Raw genomic sequence first — 10049 nt, 5'->3', positions numbered from 1 at the left:
AAAAAATGAATCTAGAAAGATAGGCATCATTATTGATAGGTTAATATCTCAGTAAATGGCAACTCCATTTTACCAGGTGCACAGGGAAAAAACCTAGGAATCATATTTGACTGTTCTCTCTCTCTCTCACCCACACTTAACCCATCAGCACATCCTGTGGGCTCTATCTTCAAAATATATACAGAATCTGACCACTTCTGTTCCCACCGTGGGTCCCTGGATTACTGCAATCCAGACTGGTCTCCTTGATTTCACCCTAGCTCATCTGCAGTCCATTGTCAACACAAAAACCGGAAGTCAAGTCATATTATTTCCTTGCCGAGAGCCTTCCAATGGCTTCCATCTTATTCTGAGTAAATGCCAAAGTCTTTACAGTGACTTAGAATGCCCTAGTTGATCTGTGCACTGTCCCCCACCTTCTTACCATTCACCCTGACACACTCATTCCTTTCCTTTCATACTGGCTTCCAATCCCTGGGCACACTCCCTTCTCAGAGTTCGTGCACCTGCCATTCATTTTGCCTGGACGCGATCCTCCTACCAGATTTCCCATCATCTGTTTAACTTGCTCCCTCACCTTCTTTGGGTGTCTGCTCAAATGTCAGGAGTTCAGGAGCAGGAATGGGCACTAGTAGGGGAGCAGTGGACTTGCCGGGAGGCCATGACAATGCTCCTGGGAAGAGAAGAATGGTGGCCCAGCACGGTAGCCGTGGAAGGTGAGGAGTAGATGGATTCAAGAAATACTTAGGAGGGAAAATCCACAGCGGTTGGCATTTGAGGGCTCAAGGAAGAATCTCAAATTTATTAGGAAATTCAAGAGGAGAACCAGGCTTAGGGGAGACAATGAAGACCAGGATTGCAAGAGACTTTTACTTTTTACGTATTATATGTGATGGGTGGCTGAGAATACAGAACTTTGAGCATGAGAATTGTCATTCTCCAAGGGGTTCTTAACCATTTTTGTGCCATGCACTCTTTAGATAGCCTGGTGAAACCTATGAACGCTTTCTCAGAATAACATTTTTAAAAGCACAAAATTGAATACATATCATTTCACAGAAACAAATTATAGTGAAATTCCGGGGTCTGTGGGCTCCAGAGGAGGACTCCTCTGTGGAGCAGCTCCTGCCTGAGTCTTCCTCCCTGTCTGAGTGGCCACATTCAGCCGCGTGTGTATGGTGAATGTTCACAGTGCTGAGGAGGGATACAGGGACCCTGGTGACGTTGTCAAGTGTGGCTCAGCAAGGGCAGCAGACCACCACTTTCACAGCAATCCTGAGTGGAAGCAACACAAGAAAATCAGCCAAGAAAGGGATCAGCTATTGACTGGTGACACTGTCCTGTTTGGAAGCAGCAGGCCTGGTACTTCTGCCTGAGTGAGCCCGGGGTTCTTGGCCAGATAGGGGGAAGAAGGAGAGGGAGCCTCAGGAAGGAGGCCCTGGACTTCCTGCACACAGGAGCACACGGGGCACAGGTGACGGAAGGGAAGAGAGGGGAGATGTTACTGCAGCTGTGCCGCAGCCCGACGCCGGGGGGCACGTCTATCTCATTCATTTCTGTATTTGAGAGAACTTTTACAATGACCGTATATGACTTTTGTAACAGAAAAAAGTAGACTATGTAGGGCTTTCCCTCCATTTCATTAACGATATTGTCTCATTAACGTTGCCGGGATTTAAACATCTTAAACCTTTGGGAAGATGTTGTGGAATCTGAGAAAGGACTAGCAGACCCTGGATTACACAGACCAAAGGGACATGTCTGCCGAAAGAAAGAGATGGTGGAACTCCCTAAATTCTTACTCTTTAGACATATTCCCATGACTCCGATGGTAGTAAAGTGGTAAAAAAATGCTCAGAGTATACAGTGCTCAGGAGACCTTGTTGTTATTGACCCCTGAACTGAGGGATCCCCAGGAATAACATATGCCTGGAGACGGATGTCTTCTGCTGTGTGGTCTCAGAAGAGCAGGGAGGTGTGGAGCCCCCTGGGGAGTTTTAGGTGTGGAGGGGTGAGTTTGGAGCAGGAATGAGCATAGCTGCTTTATTTAGTTTTACGTGTTAGACTTCTGCTCCTCCTTTGAACAAAGGGATTGGGGCTAAAATAAGTTTGAAAACAATGCACTAAGATCTGTTATTTATTAGAGATCTAGATTCGACTTGGGATAAGTAAGTTCTAGGTGAATAGAACAGATGTTACTGACCCTCTAATGAGCATATACAGGTCAAATTTGTGGATTCACAGAGTCCAGTCAAGGACGGGGCCAACAAGGAGCGTCCCAGGTGCCAGAGAACTCCCCGCATCACTGGATGGCATAGACAGCAGTGAAAATGAAGCAAGATGGAGAAAAGTCCATTTATGGAAACTTCTCTGGGGAAGATGACTATAGGTGGTTAGAAAGCATTCATTCACTTGTTCATTATATACTCACTGTGTGCTTTCTGTACACATAGCATTGTCCTGGATGCTGGGGATGAAGAGTGATCAGAAAGCCAGAACCCTGCCCTTGTGGAGACCACATTCTAGTGGGGGACGAGACGGTGCAGAATCACTATAGAAAATGTCAGGCAGTGACAGGGGCTACGAAGGAGAGGAAAGCAGATTAAGGGGACAGTGACAGGGGAGGAGCACTCTACACAGGATGGAGAGGGAAGGCTTTTCTGTCAAGGTGACTTTCAGCAGAGATCTGAAAAGGGTGAGGGAGCAATGGGGAAGAACATACCAGAAAGAGGAAACAGAAACACAAAGGCCAGGAGGCAGGAGCTTGCAGGGGCATTTAGGAACAGGAACGAGGCCAGCGTGGCTGCAGTGGAGAAAGACAGGGGAAGGGGACGGGTCAGAACACTTTTCTACAGTGATGGGTGGGGGATACCCGTCTCCAAGGCGGCTTGCTCAAGAAGCAGCAAATCATGGCTAAACTCCTTCTAAGATGTGTAGGTCTGTGCGGTGTGTTTGTGATGGGGCTTCTGTTTCCCCGAGTGTGTGGGACTTGCAGATTTGCAGCCTAAGCTGAACTTCTCAGAGCAGGGCCCTTCCTGCACACTACTCTCAGCCTCTCTACGTAAACGGTGAGTCAATACTGAAAGAGCAGAGGCTTGAAGTCGCTTGAAATTATTAGCCTGCCTTGGTGCCTACTTGCCCCTGAAATCTTTTCGTCTGATGACCAGATAAAATGACAAGGGTCTGAAAACTTAGAAAAAGGTCACTCCCTTGCTTGGGCCCCTTCCATCTTCAAAGCCGGCAGTGGCCGGTCAATTCTTTCTCCTGACGCCAAGTCTCTGGTTCTTCCCGTTCCCCATTTAAGGGCTCTTGGGATTACTCCGGGCCCACCCAGATGATCCAGGATAATCTCCTTATTTTAAGGTCAGCTTTCAGCACATCTAATTCCATCTGCAAACTTGACTCCCCATTGCCATCTAACATAACACGCTCACAGGATCTAGGGATTAGGGATGTGGGCATCTTTGGGGGCCATCGTTCTGCCTCCCACCATCGCCCTCGGTAGATGCAATGCAGTCTTCTTCTCCTGGCCTTGATTTCCTATTGCAATGTTAATTGTATTGTGTTTATGCTCTTTAATATAAACTGCCTCAAACCTATTTTGCAAAAGAGGCAATGAAAAATGGACCCTAATATATTTAACAAATACTGATTATGGACAGACTATATGGTGGTAGAGGAGGTCCCGCCCCGCACTCCCCACCTCACCATTGAAACAGAGGGAGTGGGGCTACTTCAAGAAGTGAGCTGGTAATCTTGAACCGCTCTTGTTTTTTCAGAGCTAACAGTCCATTTTACAATATTCTCAATTCAGTCTTTGGGGGAAAAAAGGACTAAATTGGCCACTATATTAGTTATCAATTCTTGCTTAACAAGTTACTTCAGAATTTAGAGACTGAAAACATGAAACATTTGTTACCTCACTGTTCCTCTGGGTCAGAGGTCTGGGTGCAGCCTAGCAGGGTGCCTGGGGCTCCAGTTGCAGTCAGGGTGATATCTGAAGCCTTGACTGGGTGAGGATTCACCCCCAGGCTCACTCACGTGGTTCTCAGCAGGATTTGGTTCCTCAGGGGTTCTTGGACTGAGGTGCTGCAGTTACCTGCTGGCTGGGGGCTGGGGGCCTCCCTCAGCTCTTTGCCACGTGGGCCTCTCCACTGGGGACTCACAACACGGCAGCTGCCTTCCCTCAGAGGGAAAGCCCAAGATGGAAGCCACAGTCTTTTTGTAACCTTATCTCAGGGGCGACATCCCATCACTTACTTTTGCCGTACACTATCTATTAGAAGGGAGCACTGGTCCAGCCCACGCTCCAGGGGAGGGCCTGCACAAGCTCATGAACACCAGAAGGAGGGGATTGCTGGGAGCTGTTTTAGAGGCTGCCTATCACAACCACCATCTGAGATTTTTCCAGTTGAAGCACCAATTTAAAATGTCATTGACAATTCACCTGAGATTTCTGCAGCTGCAGCTTTGGAATCCATCCAGTACATGTGGACACGAAGAAATGTGTGTCAATTTAACCCCGGTCAAGGAGAGAGAGATGTAGAGGATGTGACACTAGAAAATGATGCATCTCAGAAGCAGCAATTTACAACATATTGTCACTAAGCGTTTGATTAACAAATATAAGCTGAATTATATTAAACAAAGGGAAGCCATGATACAATTGTTACCACTATCTACCATGATAATTACAGACAGAATTTCTCTATGTTAGAGCTGTTTTTCCCCCCCGCAGTGTTTGCCAATGACATTATAAACAACAAAACAATGAAAAGGCAGGAGATGTATGTTGAAATAAGTGGGGCCTAAGAGCTTATTATAAGAAAAGTGGAAGTAATAAATATTAAGCCAAAGCCAATTTCTCCATTTCTGGAATCCATTCTAGGGTAGCAGGAGAACTACCATACTAATCAAAGTAAGAGGACTGAAGGAGAACCATAGGTCAGAACGTTACAGAAACCCACAGCATGTCTTTGATTATTGCCAGAGCAATTTAATACAGAATAAATAATATGGCATAGCAAATGTAATTCTATAGCGAGAGACTGATGATACTGAAAAACTCAAAAGAAATGAGTATTATACGAATAGCAATATCTCTGAAAACATAGATATCACTTATATTTGGGTGGTTTTTTAACGATAGCCAGGCATATATAATTTTTGAAAAATATTTTTATTACTCCCCTTGTCTATTTTCCTTTTTCTTTAGTTCAATTTCCTTTTCCTTACCTATCTAGTTTTTTCTGTTTCTTCATTTTGTCATTTCTTAAGTTGTTGTTGGTTAAACTTTGCTTCTAGTCTCAAAAATATAACTAGGTTTTGCAATAATATATCTTGAATCACAGGCATATGAAACAAATATTTTAACTCCTGTGTGGCTCTCAGCTTATTTTCCTCAAGAGAGGGTATGGAGAGGATAGTAGCTTCTACATCTGAAAGATCTTGCTACACAACAGATTAATTGAGCGTCCTCTTCTTTTAATATCTTTGATGTTGAATTCACCCAGGTCCAGGGACTTTGTGTTTTAGTATTAAAATATGGGTCAAGCATAACAGTTGTGATACCACTACTAATAACAAATATTTTAATAGCTTTATTGAGGTAAAATTGACATACAATAAAACAGACATAAAAAATTGGATTTGAAAATCACTTTTTTATTTCCACTGTATGATTGTGCTTTCAACATTTTGATAAAAATATTTCTCTCAAGGTAGAACATAAAAAGGTTTGTAACAGATATTTTTGATGACATCCTTGGTGGATATGGCAAACACTGTTAGTTGCCAATGCAGCCATGTTAAGAACGCTAATTCTTTTCAGATTATCAAACGGCAGTGTACACAGGGAAGTGGGATCCATCCTGAGCCCAAAAATATAGATTATGATTTGCCCAACCCCATCTATTTTTGCTTTTGTGTAGGTAGGTGACCCAGTCCTGGTCAATGAGATATGAGTCAAAGTCTTTGGGGCACTTCTGAGGAAAATATCTCCTCCTTGTCAGGTGTCTTGGGGCTATGAGGAACCAAGCCAAGCCACTGAGGATGCAGAGTGGAAAGCTGAAGGATCCAGGTCTTTAAAGACTTCTCGAGCTGCACATTAACCAAGCCTAGAGCAGGCCTGCTTCTGAACTTCTTGTTGAGTGGTGTTATAAACAGCCTCATCAGAGCCACTGTGTTGCATGACTCCGGGGAGAACTCTCCACGTCGTACAGCATGGAGGTCCTGGATCTCATTGGTTAAGCCACTGCGGTTGCAGCCAAAAGCATCCTAGTCCATAAAGTGGGGCAGATAGAGTTCCAGTATTAAGAAACTGCCTCTGTGTACCAGTTTATACCTTGCAAAAGACTATTATTAGAAAGTTTTAAATTGCAAGTAACAGAAGCCACAGTTCAGATCTAAACAATAAAAGCAATTCATTGGCTCATGTAAATGAGAAGTCCAGAGGGAGGCAGGCTTCAGGGGGTTTGAGCTAGAATTTCTTGATGTCATCAGTACTCTGGCTTTTTTCCCGCCTCATGTTCTCAACTCTGTCTGCCCCGTGTACTGGCTTCTTCTTCAGGTTGGCTTTCTTCATGGTAGCAAAACATTTGCTCTTGTTTCAAGCCTCCCATTTCCACATCCCACCCCTCAGACTCTGACTGAGTCATGGACTTAGCCTGTGTCACCTGCTCTATCTTAGGGGCTGAGGATAGAAACAGTATTCCGAGAACCTCATGGGTCCCTAAAAGGAAAGTGGAAGTTAAAAAGGAGAAATGAAATACTGGGACCCAATCATGAAGTGTCCACTGCATGGATGAGGGTTATAATACAAAGGCACTTTTTAAAAATATGTTTGGAATTTATTTATATTCTACTTATTCTCAAAAGAATGTGAGATAGAGAGAGCCAATAATGCTAGGCCCATGGATTACGAATAAAGCACGAGGTTTGGTGAGCTCTTGGGGAACTGAGAATAGACTTAGTTGTCCGTGAGCCTCTGCTAAGTCCTAGTTTGAACATTTGTGAGCTAGAACTTCTGTTTATTTCTAGAACTGGAAGTCAAGGCAATCAATAGTGATGAAGCAGCTGCTTCAGGAGAAATGTCAAACTCTATGCTCTTTAAAAATGTTAATGTAAAGTTTTAAAATCTGTGAACTCTTTTCAACACCTTCACTATTCTGAAATCCAAAATTACGAGTATAAAAAAAGAACACAGTGCAACTCAGTCAAATCCATAGACACTTACTGGCACAGCTGCCATTTGCACCAGAAAATGAAGCAGAACTGGCCGGATGCACAACTAGGTCTTTGCAGAGGCACCTGCAATCCACAGCCTGTGTCTGCACAGCTTCCCGGCACACGGTCCTCGGTGGTAAGCCGTGGTCATCAAGAGCCTGGCCTAGGTCCTCACCATCCTGCAAAGCTTAAATTCATTTCACACCTGCTTTTGAAACTGGAAATACTGCCAACTTATTTTCTCAGATTGATTTGGCAAAAATTCCAGCATACAGTACAAAATTATAGATCAGACTAAATGCAGTTCTCAAATTCATTGGACATCTGGAATCAGTAAAAAATGTGATATCTCCTTCAGAAAGGACCCTGATGCCCTCAAAGGACCAGGGCAGCACAGACTAGGAAGGAGAAGCTGTGCTCCCAGGATTGGCCGGCCCGGGGCCGTCTCCCCTCAGGAACATTCCTAGACAGGTAATGCTCTCCAAGCCCAAAACTATAACAACTTTGCTACTGTCTCTCAGAAAACCATTCTACAAGCTAACTACCTTTGGTATGAAAACGTATTCCCGGGCTGAACTGCAAGGGTGATGTTGAAAACTCAGTGCGGTGCAATGTGTGTAGAAACAAGCTGCTCAGGAGGGGCAGGAAAGAGGTGGCCAAGGATTGTGCTTTACTAGTGGTGTGGGATGGTTGTTCAAGCAATTAACCTTTTGGGTTTTTTTCTTCGAGTTTTAGAGAAGACAATTTGAGCACTTTAAATAACCACGGCAGTGCTATGTTCACACTGTAAGTAGGAAGTACAAACAATGGAAACATAGACACTTCCCTGACCATTAATTCCAGTTTTCTCTTTCATGTTCTAGAAAGACCGTATAAGGTAGTGGTTAAGAGCTTGCATCCAGACTTGACTGCCTGAATCCCAGCTCTGCCACTGGTTAACAAGGTGATCTTGGGTAGATTACAAGCTTTCCATGCCTGGGCTTCTTTATCTGTAACCTGGGGATCACTGTCTGTATCACAGGGCTGTTAAAAGACTTAGCGAACTAACATAGGTAGACCATTTAAAGCAGTAAGCACCATTTAAGCATTAGTTATAATTATTTGTGAGCTTTCACATACATTTACTGAAGGAAGTTTTATTGGAATCTCGAGATGACTAAATCAATATGTACTTCCATACTATGTTTTTGCAGACCAAAGTATCTGCTTTAAAAGGTCATTTATCTATCTCATTAAAAGACGAGTAGCACTATTAGTTAAAAGTAATTTAGACTATTATATTAGAAGTAGTCTTTGTTCTGTGCAAACATCCCAAAATGTACATTATTTTAAGGTTCTACAATTTATTTAACAAATATTTATTGAGCACCTACCCTGTGTAAGGCATTGTTCTAGAATGGGGTTGATGGGTATGTGTGTGTATGTTTGTGCAAAATCCTTCCTTACATGGAGCTTTGTATCCTTTCAAGAGGACATGGACAGTAAAGAAACAAATAGATGATATGTCAGGTGGTGACAAGTTCTATGAAGAAATATAAAGCAGAGTCAGGGTAGAGACTGATGGAGAGTGGCGCCCATAAGGAAGGTCTCTCTGATAAGGTCACACTTGAGAAATGACCTGAAGAAGTGAGTGAATGAGCCATGTAAATATTTGAGAGAAGTGGTTTCCAGGAAGAAGGTACAGCAAGTGCAAAGGCCCTGAGGTGGGAGAGTGCTTGTTATATGTAAGGAACGGCAATGTGGAATTCAAACCTAGGAAGTCTGTCTCCAGAACCTGCATTCCATAGTCCCACATTATCTTCTGCACTTTCCTCCATAAACTCTCTGCTTCAGACAGGAAGATTATGTGAAAAAATGGTCATCTGAGTTAAATATAAGTTATATAATCTTACATTTATGTGTTCCATTGACTTATACATGAATTCCAAAGAATCAGCATGAACAACAAATTTAACTTTTCCTTTTCAAAAGTAGCTCAGAGTGGGAAGCAAAATTAAATTCAGAGCAGCAACGAGGACATTCTGAAATGTTCCTTAGCCTAGAAAGACCCTTGGTGTAGGGTTTTTGTGAAAATTTTGCATGTCTAAGTCTTTTTCTGGGGCAATGCTGGGTCCTTGAACCCAGTAAAACTTGAGAATAACCACGTCAGTGAACAGTGTTTCAGAACTCAGAAATATTTTTGTTTTTTAAAAAAAAACACACAAAGGAACAAAAATGTAACAGAAAAATAGACGTTTTTGATTATCTTAACTTGAAAATTGAAATATAAAGGAAAACAATTGCTTTTATTTATTCATTTTTAAGGTTTTGTGGATAGGGCACCATTTAGAAAATTACTAATTAGCGGAATCAAAGCTGAGGAGTTAAGTCTGGAAGAGTTTATTTTGAGGGCAACTTGTAAACAGTAGCAGGTGACTTCACAGAAAAGCAGCCACCTGGCTAGAGGACGATTTGGAGGAACACGCACAACTGAGTATTATAAACTTTCTATTTCGGAGGCAGAGCCAGAAATTCTGGGTAAAGAGAATCTAATTCAGTGGTTCTAAACTAAGAAAGTGTGTTATTCTGGGTCTGCTGAGAATCAGCCTCCAAGATGGGATTAGAAGGCAAAGGATTTTATTAGGGGAAACATCTGTGCGAGAGAAAACGGGGAGAAAGGCAGACGAGCTGGGAGCCCGTCCAACTGCTGCGGGTCTGACTGAGGGAAGGAGCCAGGAGGAAGGCTGGGCAGCCGTCCCAGGGCGCCCACAGCCTGAGGGAGCTTCAGCGCGGCCGCCAGAGTCCCGGAGCCGCGTCCCGCGCTGGAGCAGGCCTGTCTCCAGGCC

Source organism: Equus caballus, chromosome 19, assembly GCF_041296265.1.
Source record: "Equus caballus isolate H_3958 breed thoroughbred chromosome 19, TB-T2T, whole genome shotgun sequence".
Lineage (NCBI taxonomy): Eukaryota > Metazoa > Chordata > Mammalia > Perissodactyla > Equidae > Equus > Equus caballus.
The sequence above is the reverse complement of the archived record's forward strand: the minus strand, read 5'-3'. Positions refer to the sequence as shown.